This window comes from Mesoplodon bidens (assembly GCF_964165515.1).
Source record: "Mesoplodon bidens genome assembly, chromosome: 2".
NCBI classification, from domain to species: domain Eukaryota; kingdom Metazoa; phylum Chordata; class Mammalia; order Artiodactyla; family Ziphiidae; genus Mesoplodon; species Mesoplodon bidens.
Genome location: NC_138177.1, coordinates 135,537,437 through 135,553,895, shown reverse-complemented (window position 1 = coordinate 135,553,895; position 16,459 = coordinate 135,537,437). Strand labels below are relative to the sequence as shown.

General features: G+C 38.7%; 1 protein-coding gene across 1 annotated transcript in view; it reads right to left on the bottom strand.

The window, feature by feature from the left end:
* Positions 1-16,459, bottom strand: part of LOC308604968 (uncharacterized protein C1orf87) — a gene marked incomplete at both ends in the record, with an annotated part of 88,347 nt that overhangs the window by 61,765 nt on the left and 10,123 nt on the right.

Genomic DNA, 16,459 nt, shown 5'->3' with positions numbered 1-16,459 from the left:
AAGACATAAGTCAAAACAATTACAAGGTATTGTTTTATTTTTTTAATTTATTTTATTTTTTATTATTATTATTTTTTTAAAAATTTGGCTGCATTGGGTCTTTGTTGCTTTGAGCGGGCTTTTTTCTGGTTGTGGTGAGTGGGGGCTACTTTTCATTGTGGTGCATGGGCTTCTCATTGTGGTGGCTTCTCTTGTTGTGGAGCACGGGCTCTAGGTGTGCAGGCTTCAGGAGTTGTGACATGCGGTCTCAGTAGTTGTGGCTTGTGGGCTCTAGAGCACAGGCTCAGTAGTTGTGGCACATGGGCTTAGTTGCTCTGTGGCATGTGGGATCTTCCCAGACCAGGGCTTGAACCTGTGTCCCCTGTCCCTTGCATTGGCGGGTGGATTCTTAACCACTGCGCAACCAGGGAAGCCCAAGGCATTGTTTTAAATATAGAAAACTTCTTTGGAAATAAGAAAAACAAATGCTCATGGTCACTTAAATAGATATAATTCTTATAGTGGATGACCAGACTAAACATGTTAAGAGTCAGGAACTTGAAATTTTTAACCTAGTAAATCAATTTTTAAGAATGTATATTAAGGAAAAAAATGCAGAAAAAGAACAATTTAAAACTCTAAGTATTTTTTAATAGATGGATGTATTGAGGATTTCATTCTATTTTCATATGAGAGAATGTATGGAGCCAATAAAATAGTTATGAATAATTTTAATGACAAAAGAAAATGTCTAGTTATACAAATAAATGAAAACATATAATTATCTTAACTATAAATTCATGTAGAGGTATATATGTGTTCACGTGTTAGAGTACATAATATATCTAGAAGGAAATGTCAGAAGTAAACAGTAAGTATCTCCTAATAGAAGTTAGGATATTGCATTATGCTATATTATATCATATTATATCTTATAAAACTATTATTCTAAATTTCCTACATGAGGAAATATTATTTTATTATCAGGAAAAATAAATTTTAAAATAGCTATGCCTTAGGCAGAACACTCTATGACATAAATCACAGCAAGATCCTTTTTGACCCACCTCCTAGAGTAATGGAAATAAAAACAAAAATAAACAAATGGGACCTAATTAAACTTAGAAGCTTTTGCACAGCAAAGGAAACCATAAACAAGATGAAAAGACAACCCTCAGAATGGGAGAAGATATTTGCAAACGAAGCAACTGACAAAGGATTAATCTCCAAAATTTAAAAGCAGCTCATGCAGCTCAATATCAAAAAACCAAACAACCCGATCCAAAAATGGGCAGAAGACCTAAATAGACATTTCTCCAAAGAAGATATACAGACTGCCAACAAACACATGATAGGATGCTCAACATCACTAACCATTAGAGAAATGCAAATCAAAACTACAATGAGGTATCACCTCACACCGGTCAGAATGGTAATCATCAAAAAATCTAGAAACAATCAATGCTGGAGAGGGTGTGGAGAAAAGGGAACACTCTTGCACTGCTGGTGGGAATGTGAATTGGCACAGCCACTATGGAGAACAGTATGGAGGTTCCTTAAAAAACTACAAATAGAACTACCATATGACCCAGCAATCCCACTACTAGGCATATACCCTGAGAAAACCATAATTCAAAAAGAGACATGTACCAAAATGTTCATTGCAGCTCTATTCACAATAGCCCGGAGCTGGAAACAACCTAAGTGTCCATCATCGGATGAATGGATAAAGAAGATGTGGCACATATATACAATGGAATATTACTCAGCCATAAAAAGAAATGAAACTGAGCTATTTGTAATGAGGTGGATAGACCTAGAGTCTGTCATACAGAGTGAAGTAAGTCAGAAGGAGAAAGACAAATACCATATGCTAACACATATATATGGAATTAAAAAAAATGTCATGAAGAACCTAGGGGTAAAACGGGAATAAAGACACAGACCTACTAGAGAATGGACTTGAGGATATGGGGAGGGGGAAGGGTAAGCTGTGACAAAGCGAAAGAGAGGCATGGACATATATACACTACCAAACATAAGGTAGATAGATAGTGGGAAGCAGCCGCAGAGCACAGGGAGATGAGCTCGGTGCTTTGTGACTGCCTGGAGGGGTGGGATGGGGAGGGTGGGAGGGAGGGAGATGCATGAGGGAAGGGATGTGGGAACAGATGTATATGTATGACTGATTCACTTTGTTATAAAGCAGAAACTAATAAAAAATAATAATAAAAATAAAAATAAATCTAGAAACAATAAATGCTGGAGAGGGTGTGGAGAAAAGGGAAACCTCTTGCACTGTTGGTGGGAATGTAAATTGATACAACCACTATGGAGAACAGAATGGAGGTTCCTTAAAAAACTAAAAATAGAACTACCATACGACCCAGCAATCCCACTACTGAGCATTTACCCGGAGAAAACTATAATTCAAAAAGAGGCACATACCACAATGTTCATTGCAGCTCTATTTACAATAGCCAGGACATGGAAGCAACCTAAGTGTCCATCAACAGATGAATGAATAAAGAAGATGTGGCACATATATACAATGGAATATTACTCAGCCATAAAAAGAAACGAAATTGAGTTATTTGTAGTGAGGTAGGTGGATCTAGAGTCTGTCATACAGAGTGAAGTGGAGTCAGAAAGAGAAAAACAAATACCTTATGCTAACACATATATCTGGAATCTAAAAAAAAAGAAAAGAAAGGTTCTGAAGAACCTAAGGGCAGGACAGGAATAAAGACGCAGACATAGAGAATGAACTTGAGGACATGGGGAGGGCGAAGGGTAAGCTGGGATGAAGTGAGAGAGTGGCATGGACATATATGCACCACCAAATGTAAAATAGATACCTAGTGGGAAGCAGCTGCATAGCACAGGGCGATCAGCTCGGTGCTTTGTGTCCACCTAGAGGGGTAGGATATGGAGAATGGGAGGGAGATGCAAGAGGGAGGGGATATGGGGATATATGTATATGTACAGCTGTTTCGCTTTGTTACATAGCAGAAACTAACACACCACTGTAAAGCAACTGTATTCCAATAAAGTTGTTAAAAAATAGCTATGCCTTATGCCTAGAAAGTTGTATAAACTTTAGCTATTGTTATTGACACAGTGGAAAGGACCCATTTTAAAGCATGTCATGTTATGTGAGCATAAAACAATTGCTACAATACTTGTTTATTTGAATAAGGCCAAGATTTTGTGTATGTATATTTTTTACATTAATTCTCTTAGTCATGGCAGCATGAGAAGCAAAGAAGGCTTAAGAAAGAACTCTGAGGAACACCTACTTTTACAGAGGGAAGAGCCCTAAAAGGAGATTTAGAAGAAATCTAAGTAAGGTGGAAGGGAAACCAGGAGAGTGTGGTCTGGCAGGAAAGTGAAGAGAATGTTTCCAGAAAGCATGCATAGTCAACAGTGTCATGTGCTGCTGAGAAAGATGGGTCCTGAAAAGTGTCCATTGAGTTAAACCATAAGTATGTCATCAGGAATCTTGATAAGGGGAGTTTCCTGAGGTAACAGAGGTGGACGCTAGAGTGAAGTGGGTTGAGGTAAGAGGGGAGACAAAAAGCTAAAGGTAAGAAGTATAAAGACCTCTGTGAAGAATTTTGGCTGCAAGAGAAGAGAGCGATGGGGTGGTGACTGGAGTGCAATGTCTATTTCAGATAAGGCTTTGTTATTATTATGTTTATCTCCAAAATATACAAACAGCTTGTACAACTCAACAACAAGAAAACAACTCAATCAAAAAACGGGCAGAAGACCTTAATAGACATTTCTCCAAAGAAGACATATAGATGGCCAGTAGCACTTGAAAAGATGCTCAACATTGCTAATTAGTAGAGAAATGCAAATCAAAACTACAATGAGATACCACCTCACACTGGTCAGAATGGCTATCATTAAAAAGTCTACAAATAACAAATGCTGGAGAGGGTGTGGAGAAAAGGGAAGCCTTCTACACTGTTGGTGGGAATGTAAGTTGGTGCAACAACTATGGAAAACAATGTGGAAGTTCTTCAGAAAACGTTGATACATGCACCCCTATGTTCATAGAAGCACTATTCACAACAGCCAAAACATGGAAACAACCTAAATGTCCATCAATAGAAGAATGGATAAAGAAGATGTGGTAAATATATACAATGGAATACTACTCATTCTTAAAAAAGAATGAAATAATGCCATTTGCAGCAACATGAATGCAACTAGAGATTATCATACTAAGTGAAGTAAGTCAGAAACAGAAAGACAAATACCATATGATATCACTTATATTTGGAATCTAAAATATGGCACCAGTGAACATATCTACAAAACAGAAACAGACTCACAGACATAGAGAAGAGACTTGTGGTTGCCAAGGGGGAGAGGCGTGAAGGAGGGAAGGACCGGAGTTTGGGGTTAGCAGATGTAAGCTATTGTATATAGAATGAATAAACAACAAGGTCCTACTACTGTATAGCACAGGGAACTATATTCAGTATCCTGTGCTAAACCATAAGGGAAAGGAATATAAAACACAACATGTCTCTATGTGTATCATTGAGTCACTTTGCTGCACAGCAGAGGTTGGCTCAACACTATAAATCAACTATACTTCAATTAAAAAAACAAAATTATAAAAAAGAAACTAAAGACAGTAGGGACTTTAACATATTTAAATGAAGAGCCGGGACTTCCCTGGTGGCACAGTAGTTAGGAACCCGCCTGCCAATGCAGGGGACATGGGTTCGATCCCTGGTCTGGGAAGACCCCACATGCTGCAGAGCAACTAAGCCCGTGCGCCACAACTACTGAGCCTGTGCTCTAGAGCCCATGAGCCAAAACCTCTGAAGCCCACATGCCTGGAGCCTGTGCTCCACAACAAGAGAAGCCAGGGCAATGAGAAGCCTGCTCATAGCAATGAAGACCAGTTCCCCCCCACCACAACTAGAGAAAGCCCACGTGCAGCAACGAAGACCCAACACAGCCATAAATAAAAATAAATAAATAAATAAATAAACAAAAAATAAATGAAGAGCCAACTGACCAAAGGAGAGGATATCATTGATTAAATAAGGTGAACCCTGACAAAGTAAGATCTCTGAGAGAACAGAGATAGAAATGAAACTTCAGAGTGGGGAAGTAGGAAGATGGCTGAGGTTGTAGGCAAATTTTAACATTTGGCGATAGGAGACTGACCAAATTGCTGACAGCTTGAATTTTCTCTTTGACATACAAGGTATGGTTACCTGTTGGGTCTCAAGAAAGGAAATGCGGGGATAGGAAGTCTGAATTAAGGACACACGGCCTGACATAGCTTCTATAAAGAGTGGAAGGTAGCTGATCAGAAAAATAAGGAAGGTTGGCTGGGCACAACTGAGCAGCCACTGAAGGTTGGTGACCACGGATTTTGCAGCACCAGTTGGAGAGGGCACATGCCCAGTAATCCTCGTGGAGATGCAAGGAAGACAGACAGCGGGGCTCGTCCAGGGCTGGGGCTTTGCCAGACAGGTGCAATCAAATGGCAATACAGCAAGATGGGATTGATAGAAGAAGAGTGTATATATAACACATAGTTCTTGTAATGAGAGAAGACATATAACATATGGTCCCTGACCTCAAGAAATTTCATTTCATTTTGCTGTCCAAAAATAACAGAAATAATAAGGTTAACAACTGGTATAAACTTGCTTCTAGAAGTCAGGATAGTGGTTATCTTTGGGGGGAGGTATAAAGTCGAGAAGGGAACATCAAGGGGCCTTCTAGGATGTTGGTACCTTCTGTTTCTGAATCTGAATGTCTGCCGCAAGGGTAAATCAGGTTTGTGAAAATTCAGTGAGTGGTATACTTATAACGTGCACTTTTATGTATTACATAAGTATATTTCTATAAAGTGTTAAAAGAAGTTGGCATAAAATTTACATAAATAATATGAAATCTACCTAATTGGTATATAAATAAATGTCAAGTGAATGTTACAAAGAATCAGTGCTATTTGAAGTTCCTAAGAAAGATAAGTAGCTATGGTTTGCAATGGTTGCAAAAATAATAGTATCACTGACTATTTAGCTACATGACAGCCACATTATAGCAATTTACAAACATTCTTTTGTTTAATCTTTAGATCAACCCTATGGGTAGGTGCTCGTATTACTTTCATTTTAGGATGAAGAAATTAAGGTTCTGACAGTTCACGCGATTTGTCCAATTCTACATAGATACATCCCAAGGGACTAAGTTTTTTTTTTTTTACATCTTTATTGGAGTATAATTGCTTAACAATGGTGTGTTAGTTTCTGCTTTATAACAAAGTGAATCAGTTATACATATACATATGTCCGCATATCTCTTCCCTCTTGCGTCTCCCTCCCTCCCACCCTCCCTATCCCACCCCTCTAGGTGGTCACAAATCACCGAGTGGATCTCCCTGTGTTATGCGGCTGCTTCCCACTAGCTATCTATTTTACATTTGCTAGTGTATATATGTCCATGCCACACTCTCACTTCGTCACAGCTTACCCATCCCCCTCCCCATATCCTCAAGTCCATTCTCTAGTAGGTCTGTGTCTTTATTCCCGTTTTACCCCTAGGTTCTTCATGACATTTTTTTTTCATAGATTCCACATATATGTGTTAGTGTACAGTATTTGTCTTTCGCTTTCTGACTTACTTCACTCTGTATGACAGACTCTAGGTCCATTCACCTCACTACAAATAACTCAATTTCTTTTCTTTTTATGGCTGAGTAATATTCCACCATATATATGTGCCACATCTTCTTTATCCATTCATCCAATGATGGACACTTAGGTTGTTTCCATCTTCTGGCTACTGTAAATAGAGCTGCAATAAACATTTTGGTACATGTCTCTTTTTGAATTATGGTTTTCTCAGGGTATATACCCAGTAGTGGGATTGCTGGGTCATATGGTAGTTCTATTTGTAGTTTTTTAAGGAACCTCCATACTGTTCCCCAAAGTGGCTGTACCAATTCACATTCCCACCAGCAGTGCAAGAGTGTTCCCTTTTCTCCACACCCTCTCCAGCATTTATTGTTTCTAGATTTTTTGATGATGGCCATTCTGACTGGTGTGAGATGATATCTCATTGTAGTTTTGATTTGCATTTCTCTAATGAGCAAAGATTTTGAGCATTCTTTCATGTGTTTGTTGGCAGTCTGTATATCTTCTGTGGAGAAATGTCTATTTAGGTCTTCTGCCCATTTTTGGATTGGGTTGTTTGTTTTTTTATTATTGAGCTGCATGAGCTTCTTGTATATTTTGGAAATTAATCCTTTGTCAGTTGCTTCATTTGCAAATATTTTCTCCTATTCTGAGGGTTGTCTTTTGGTCTTGTTTATGGTTTCCTTTGCTGTGCAAAAACTTTGAAGTTTAATTAGGTCCCATGTGTTTATTTTTGTTTTTATTTCCATTTCTCTAGGAGGTGGGTCAAAAAGGATCTTGCTGTGAGTTATGCCATAGAGTGTTCTGCCTATATTTTTCTCTAAGAGTTTGATAGTTTCTGGCCTTACATTTAGGTCTTTAATCCACTTTGAGCTTATTTTTGTGTTCTAATCTCATAGTTTTACATGTATCTGTCCAGTTTTCCTAGCACCACGTATTGAAGAGGCTGTCCTCCTCCATTGTACATTCCTGCCTCCTTTATCAAAGATAAGGTGACCATATGTGCATGGGTTTATCTCTGGGCTTTCTATCCTGTTCCATTTAACTATATTTCTGTTTTTGTGCCAGTACCATACTGTCTTGATTACTGTAGCTTTGTAGTATAGTCTGAAGTCAGGAAGCCTGATTCTTCCAGCTCCGTTTTTCCTTCTCAAGATTGCTTTGTCTATTCAGGGTCTTTTGTGTTTCCATACAAATTGTGAAATTTTTTGTTCTAGTTCTGTGAAAAATGCCAGTGGTAGTTTGATAGGGATTGCATTGAATCTGTAGATTGCTTTGGGTAGTAGACTCATTTTCACAATGTTGTTTCTTCGAATCCAAGAACATGGTATATCTCTCCATCTATTTGTATCATCTTTAATTTCCTTCATCAGTGTCTTATAATTTTCTGCATACAGGTCTTTTGTCTCCTTAGGTAGGTTTATTCCTAGATATTTTATTCTTTTTGTTGCAGTGGTAAATGGGAGTGTTTCCTTGATTTCACTTTCAGATTTTTCATCATTAGTGTATAGGAATGCCAGAGATTTCTGTGCATTAATTTTGTATCCTGCTACTTTACCAAATTCATTGATTAGCTCTAGTAGTTTTCTGGTAGCATCTTTAGGATTCTCTTTGTATAGTACCATGTCATCTGTAAACAGTGACAGCTTTACTTTTTCTTTTCTGATTTGGATTCCTTTTATTTCCTTTTCTTCTCTGATTGCTGTGGCTAAAAATTCCAAAGCTATGTTGAATAAGAGTGGTGAGAGTGGGCAACCTTGTCTTGTTCCTGCTCTTAGTGGAAATGCTTTCAGTTTTTCACCATTGAGGACGATGTTGGCTGTGGGTTTGTCATATACGGCCTTTCTAATGTTGAGGAAAGTTCCCTCTATGCCTACTTTCTGCAGGGTTTTTATCATAAATGGGTGTTGAAGTTTGTCGAAAGCTTTCTCTGCATCTATTGAGATGATCATATGGTTTTTCTCCTTCAATTTGTTAATATGGTGTATCACGTTGATTGATCTGTGTATATTGAGGAATCCTTGCATTCCTGGAATAAACCCCACTTGATCATGGTGTATGATCCTTTTAATGTGCTGTTGGATTCTGTTTGCTAGTATTTTGTTGAGGATTTTTGCATCTATGTTCATCAGTGATATTGGCCTGTAGTTTTCTTTCTTTGTGACATCCTTGTATTGTTATCAGTGAGATGGTGGCCTCGTAGAACGAGTTTGGGAGTGTTCCTCCCTCTGCTATATTTTGGGAGAGTTTGAGAAGGATAGGTGTTAGCTCTTCTCTAAATGTTTGATAGAATTCGCCTGTGAAGCCATCTGGTCCTGGGCTTTTGTTTGTTGGAAGATTTTTAATCACAGTTTCAATTTCAGTGCTTGTGATTGGTCTGTTCATATTTTCTATTTCTTCCTGATTCAGTCTTGGCAGGTTGTGCATTTCTAAGAATTTGTCCATTTCTTCCAGGTTGTCCATTTTATTGGCATAGAGTTGCTTGTAGTAATCTCTCATGATCTTTTGTATTTCTGCAGTGTAACTTGTTACTTCTACTTTTTCATTTCTAATTGTATTGATTTGAGTCTTCTCCCTTTTTTTCTTGATGAGTATGGATAATGTTTTATCAATTTTGTTTATCTTCTCAAAGAACCAGCTTTTAGTTTTACTGATCTTTGCTATCGTTTCCTTCATTTCCTTTTCATTTATTTCTGATGTGATCTTTATGATTTCTTTCCCTCTGCTATCTTTGGGTTTTTTTTTTTGTTCTTTCTCTAATTGCTTTAGGTGCAAGGTTAGATTGTTTATTCGAGATATTTCCTGTTTCTTAAAGTAGGATTGTATTGCTATAAACTTCCCTCTTAGAACTGCTTTTGCTGCATCTCATAGGTTTTGGTCGTCATGTTTCCATTCTTATGTGTTTCTAGGTGTTTTTTGATTTCCACTTTGATTTCTTCAGTGATCACTTTGTTATTAAGTAGTGTATTGTTTAGCCTCCATGTGTTTGTATTTTTTACATATCTTTTCCTGTAATTGATATCTAGTCTCATAGCATTGTGGTTGGAAAAGATACTTGATACAATTTCAATTTTCTTAAATTTACCAAGGCTTGATTTGTGACCCAAGATAGGATCTATCCTGGAGAATATTCCATGAGCACTTGAGAAAAATGTGTATTCTGTTGTTTTTGGATGGAATGTCCTATAAATATCAATTAAGTCCATCTTGTTTAATGTATCATTTAAAGCTTGTGTTTCCTTATTTATTTTCATTTTGGATGATCTGTCCATTGGTGAAAGTGGGGTGTTAAAGTCCCCTACTATGAATGTGGTACTGTCGATTTCCCATTTTACAGCTGTTAATATTTGCCTTATGTATTGAGGTGCTCCTATGTTGGGTTCATAAATATTTACAATTTTTATATCTTCTTTTTGGATCGATCCCTTGATCATTATGTAGTGTCCTTCTTTGTCTCTTCTAATAGTCTTTATTTTAAAATCTATTTTTTTCTGATATGAGAATTACTACTCCAGCTTTCTTTTGGTTTCCATTTGCATGGAATATCTTTTTCCATGCCCTCACTTGCAATCTGTATGTTTCCCTAGGTCTGAAGTGGGTCTCTTGTAGACAGCATATATATGGGTCTTGTTTTTGTATCCTTCAGCAGTCTGTGTCTTTTGGTCGGAGCATTTAATCCATTTACATTTCACGTAATTATCAATATGTATGTTCCTATTCCCATTTTCTTAATTGTTTTGGATTTGTTATTGTAGGTCTTTTCCTTCTCATGTGTTTTTTGCCTAGAAAAGGTCCTTTAGCAGTTGTTGTAAAGCTGGTTTGGTGGTGCTGAACTCTCTCAGCTTTTGCTTGCCTGTAAAGGTTTTAATTTCTCCATCAAATCTGAATGAGATCCTTTCTGGATAGAGTAATCTTGGTTGTAGGTTTTTCTCCTTCATCAATTTAAATATGTCCTGTCAGTCCCTTCTGGCTTGCAGAGTTTCTGCTGATAGATCAGCTGTTCACCTTATGGGGATTCCCTTGTGTGTTATTTGTTGTGTTTCCCTTGCTGCTTTTAATGTTTTCTTTGTATTTAATTTTTGATAGTCTGATTCATATATGTCTTGGCATGTTTCTCCTTGGATTTACCCTGCATGGGACTCTCTGTGCTTCCTGGACTTGATTAACTATTTCCTTTCCCATATTAGGGGAGTTTGCAACTATAATCTCTTCAAATATTTTCTCAGTCCCTTTCTTTATCTCTTCTTCTTCTGGAACCACTATGGTTTGAATGTTGGTGCGTTTAATGTTGTCCCAGAGGTCTCTGAGACTGTCCTCTGTTCTTTTCATTCTTTTTTCTTTATTCTGCTCTGCAGTAGTTATTTCCACTATTTTATCTTCCAGGTCACTTATCCATTCTTCTGCCTCAGTTCTTCTGCTATTGATCCCTTCTAGAGTATTTTTAATTTCATTTATTGTGGTGTTCATCATTGCTTGTTTCCTCTTTAGTTCTTCTAGGACCTTGTTAAATGTTTCTTGCATTTTCTCTATTCTATTTTCAAGATTTTGGATCATCTTTACTCTCATTATTCTGAATTCTTTTTCAGGGAGAGTGCCTATTTCCTCTTCATTTGTTACGTCTGGTGGGTTTTTATCTTGCTCCTTCATCTGATGTGTGTTTTTCTGTCTTCTCATTTTGCTTATCTTACTGTGTTTGGGGTCCCCTTTTTGCAGGCTGCAGGTTCGTAGTTCCTGTTGTTTTTGGTGTCTGTCCCCAGTGGCTAAAGTTGGTTCAGTGGGTTGTTTAGGCTTCCTGGTGAATGGGACTAGTGCCTGTGTTCTGGTGGATGAGGCTGGGTCTTGTCTTTCTGGTGGGCAGGTCCACGTCTGGTGGTGTGTTTTGGGTTGTCTGTGGAGTTATTATGATTTTAGGCAGCTTCTCTGCTAATTGGTGGGGTTGTGTTCCTGTCATGTAAGTTGTTTGGCATAGGGTGTCCTGCACTGTAGCTTGCTGGTCGTTGAGTGAAGCTGGGAGTTGGTGTTGAGATGGAGATTTCTGGGAGATTTTCACCGTTCGATATTATGTGGAGCTGGGACGTCTCTTGTGGACCAGTGTCCTGAAGTTGGCTCTCCCACCTGAGAGGCACTGCTCTGGCTCCTGGCTGCAGCACCAAGAGCCTTTCATCCACACGGCTCAGAATAAAAGGGGGAAAAAGTAGAAAGAAAGAAGGAGGATAAAATAAAATAAAATAAAATAAGATAAAATAAAGTTATTATAATAAAAATAATTCTTAAGAAGAAAAAATTTTTTAAAGCATAAAAAAAAAACAAAAACGGACGGGTAGAACCGTAGGACAAATGGTGAAAGCAAAGCTATATAGACAAAATCTCACACAGAAGCATACACATACACACTCACAAAAAGAGGAAAAGGGGAAAAAATAATAAATCTTGCTCTCAAAATCCACCTCCTCAATTTGGGATGATTCGTTGTGTATTCAGGTATTCCCCAGATGCAGGGTTCATCAAGTTGATTGTGGAGATTTAATTTGCTGCTCCTGAGGCTGCTGGGAGAGATTTCGCTTTCTCCTCTTTGTTCGCACAGCTCCCGGGGCTCAGCTTTGGATTTGGCCCCGCCTCTGCGTGTAGGTCGCCTGAGGGCATCTCTTCTTCTCTCAGACAGGACGGGGTTAAAGGAGCCACTGATTCGGGGGCTCTGGCTCACTGAGGCTGGGGGCAGGGAGGCGCATGATGCAGGGCGAGCCTGCGGTGGCAGAGGCCTTGTTATGTTGCACTAGCCAGAGGCACACCTTGCGTTCTCCTGAGGAAGTTGTCCCTGGATCCCGGGACCCTTGCAATGGCGGGCTGCACAGGCTCCCCAGAAGGGAGGTGTGGATAGTGACCTGTGCTCGCACACAGCCTTCTTGGTGGCGGCAGCAGCAGTCTTAGCATCTCATGCCCGTCTCTGAGGTCCGCGCTGTTAGCCACGGCTCGCGCCCACCTCTGGAGCTCCTTTAAGCAGCTCTCTTAATCCCCTCTCCTGCTAGTGTTGGAGGGTCTCCTGTAGAGGTGGATGTGGCTGTGGCTTACTGCTGGGACAAGGACACTGGCAGCAGAAGTTCTGGGAAGTACTCCTTGGCATGAGCCCTCCTGGAGTCTGGTATTAGCCCCACCAAATAGCCTGTAAACTCGGGTCTAAGTCTTCTTGATCGCTCCTTGATTGTTCCGAGTCAGGAAAGGATCCATGGAAGTTAGGGAATATGTGAGGAACAGAAATTAGAGGATGAGGCATGCATGAAGTGCAGGATTAAAAAGCAAAATGGTCATGGGGCAGACAGTTAACTCTTCTGGATGAAGGCAAGGGGGATGAATCATCTTTGCTTTAATCACCTTCAAAATCATTTTGTGGGCAGTCTCAGGACAGAATTGCCTGAGAAATGTGAAGTGTAACTGCCTGTTAAAACAGCCACAGTAGATGTAAAATCAAAAATGACCTGTTAACTCTGTTCGAAGTAAAAGCTGTTTTTCTTTTTTTTAATCAAACAATATACATAGCACTTTAAAATTATGAGAAAGACGCCCTAGCTGAGAAATGGCATGTGTCTTCTATTAGCACAATTCGTCAACAGGCATTTGCGGTTATCTTGTTCACAAACCCACATTTCTTTCTTCTAGGCTTGTGTGCTATCTACCTGCAGTATTGAAAATAGAAATTTGCCATTTCAAAGGAAGGAAAAAAGTGTCATCAATACTGTCTAGGAAGCAAGACACAGCTAGCTTCCTCATATGTACTGCTAACCTCAGCTGCTGCTCTCAGGGATGTTGTGAAGGGTTTAGTGTCATCTGGGAACTACGGCAATTAGGAAGGATGACAGTAATGCTGGATGATAAATAAATGAGGAGAAAACTGTCCAATTGTTCCCTTTCTCACACTAGGCTCTTCCTGCAAATCAGCCCTTTAGTGCCACCCTTTTGTAGAGCTCAGAGTCTCAGGATTAGAAAGAAACATCGCAAGGGTGTCTAGTAGCATCATCTGCCCAAAGCAATGTACAGATCCCACACTGGCCCCACCTCCCATGAAACTCCATCTCACCAGATCTCACATTTGATTTGGATTACACCCCTCGTGAGAACATCAACTTGCAAATGGAGGACCCAGGGGGCTCAGCAGAAAGGTCACCAGATGCCATCTTAAAGGTCTGCCAGCCTTGGCAGAGGCTCAGTGCTGCCAATTTCCAACTGCGTACCATCTAACAGGCCTCAAACCCTCTGGAGAAGACAGCCCGGAGTGTGCCAACACAGTGAATGGGGATCTAATTTCAGTAAATGAAAGCATGTTCTTGTTTGGAAGTAATAACAGATAATCGGCACAACCAGACTTTTCTCTTTTAAAAAGACAACAACAAAATAAAAAATAAAGTGGAACTCGGAGGGGACTGCAGCTGAAAATCTCACCAAACTCCATGGGGAAGCTGAAACGTAAAGCCTGTGCTAATGTAGCAGATGATGTTGTGATGAAGTGTGAGAGTTTTTTCCTCTTCTTCTTCTTCTTCTTTTTTTTTTTTTTGTTTACTCCCTGGAGCCATCCATATACTATTATCATTGATGTTTAGTCTTCAGAAAGATTTTTAAAGTACATTAATTCCCAAGCCCATGCCCAAATTATTTCTTTGTCATTGTAATTATGCTAGCTAACATGTCCTAAATGCTTATTTCTATGTGTCAGCCACTGTGTATAAGTTCACATAAATTATTTCATGTTATTCTAATAATCCTGAAAAGTAGGCATTATGATCATCATTGTACAGATGAGAAAAAAAATCATCAGAGAGATTAAGTAAATTGCTCATTGATAAACTGATAATAAGTAGAGATCTAGGGCTCAGACCCAGGTCTGTATGGCTCCAAAGTGTGTACTCCTTCCTCCACATTTCTCCTCAACTTCATACCCATAATAAACAAACTGGCTACTGTTAAACAAGAGGATTTTGATTCTCTTTTAAAATGTTAATAAAAAATAATGTATATAGAAGTACCTAGTCCATCTTCCAACCTAGGTTTATAAAGTCCCTCTCAGAACACCCAAGTGGCCATCCTTCAGCTTTGGTTTGTATCTTTCCAGGGACAAGGGATTCATAACATCCCCAAAGTTATTTCCAAAGTATCCCACATCTCTCTTCATAGCATTGAACCACATTCTGACAACAATGAAAATAACCAAAGTGTATTTTTCATGGCATTTTGCACTATACTACTTTACAGAATGAGAATAGTTTCTCAAATTGGGGTCATTTTGGCTGCAAAATTAGTAACCAGCTCAATCACCAATTGTTCTTTGATATGATTTACTCCCCCCCACAATGTTTTCTTTTCTTTTTTAATTGAGGTATAGTTGACTCACAATGTTATATGAGTTTCTGGTGTACAGTGCAATAATTCACTATCATTATAGATTTTACTCCATATAAAGTTATTATAAAATGTTGGCTATATTCCCTGTGCTGTACATCTTATACATGTTTTATACCTAGTTGTTTGTACCTCTTAGTCCCCTTCACCCATTTGCTCCTCCCCCAACCCCTCTCCCCTCTGGCAACCACCAGGTCTGTTCTCTGTAACTGCGAGTCCCTTTCTGTCTTGTTATATTCATTTGTTTTATTCTTTAGCTTCCTCATATAAGTGAAAACATACAGTATTTGTTTTTCTCTGTCTGACTTATTTCACTAAGCATCCAGGTCCATCCATGTTGTCATAAATGGCAAAATTTCATTCTTTTTTACAGCTAAGTAATATTCCATTGCATATATAATGTTCTTTATCCATTCATCTGTTGATGAACACTTAGGTTGCTTCCATATCTTGGTTACTGTAAATAATGCTGCTATGAACATTGGTATGCACATATCTTTTCAAATTAGTGTTTTCATTTTCTTCAGATAAATTAACTCACAGAAGATGATATCCCAACATACCTACTCTTCTGAAACCTTCTTTTTACATGTAAATCCAATTCTACAGCATTAGGCACATTTACACCATGGATGTTTTCTTCTATTTTACTTGTTTTTTAGCTATGCATTATCACCTTCTTAGTCAGGGTTGCAGTGAGCATCCAATCCACTCACTGTCTTCAGGCTGTGTTGTCTTCAAAGATCTCACAGTTAAGCGAGAAAAGCAGACATTTAAACAGAAAATTATAATACAATGTGATAATTGAAAAAATAGAGTAAGTAAAAAAGAGATATAGAATCACAGAGGGTTGTCAAACCAAATCTGCTTAAAAGGAGTGGAAATGACTCCATGAAGGAATTGATTTATGACATAGCAGGTGAAAGAGAAAGTAAGAGGTGGGAGAATATTCCAGATAGAATGAAGGGCTTGTTCTTGGAGAAAAAGACAGTGATTGAACTTCAGACCACCTGAGGCGGGTAAGAATTGTGTAGGGTGCTGGATAATAAGATAGAAGCTTGGGTCACTCTGAACTTATTAAATCAGAATTTCTGAAAGTGGTACAAGAAAATTTATATGCTTATCAAACACCTCAGATGATTCCTATGTACACTGAAGTTTGAGAAACAATGGCATAGACAATGAAAAAGGAAGGTCTTTTCCATAGTTGTGCAAAATGTACAAATAATTTCAGGCAGTGGCTAAGGACGTGAGCTATATGTCCAAGAAACCTGGTTTTGAGTCCTAACCCCAAACATAACTTGTGTGATTTTGATGTTATTTCACATCTCTAATTTTCAGTTTCTCATCTGTGAGATTAGAAAAATAATACTTATCAAGATAAGATGTATAAAATATTTAGCACCGAACCTGGG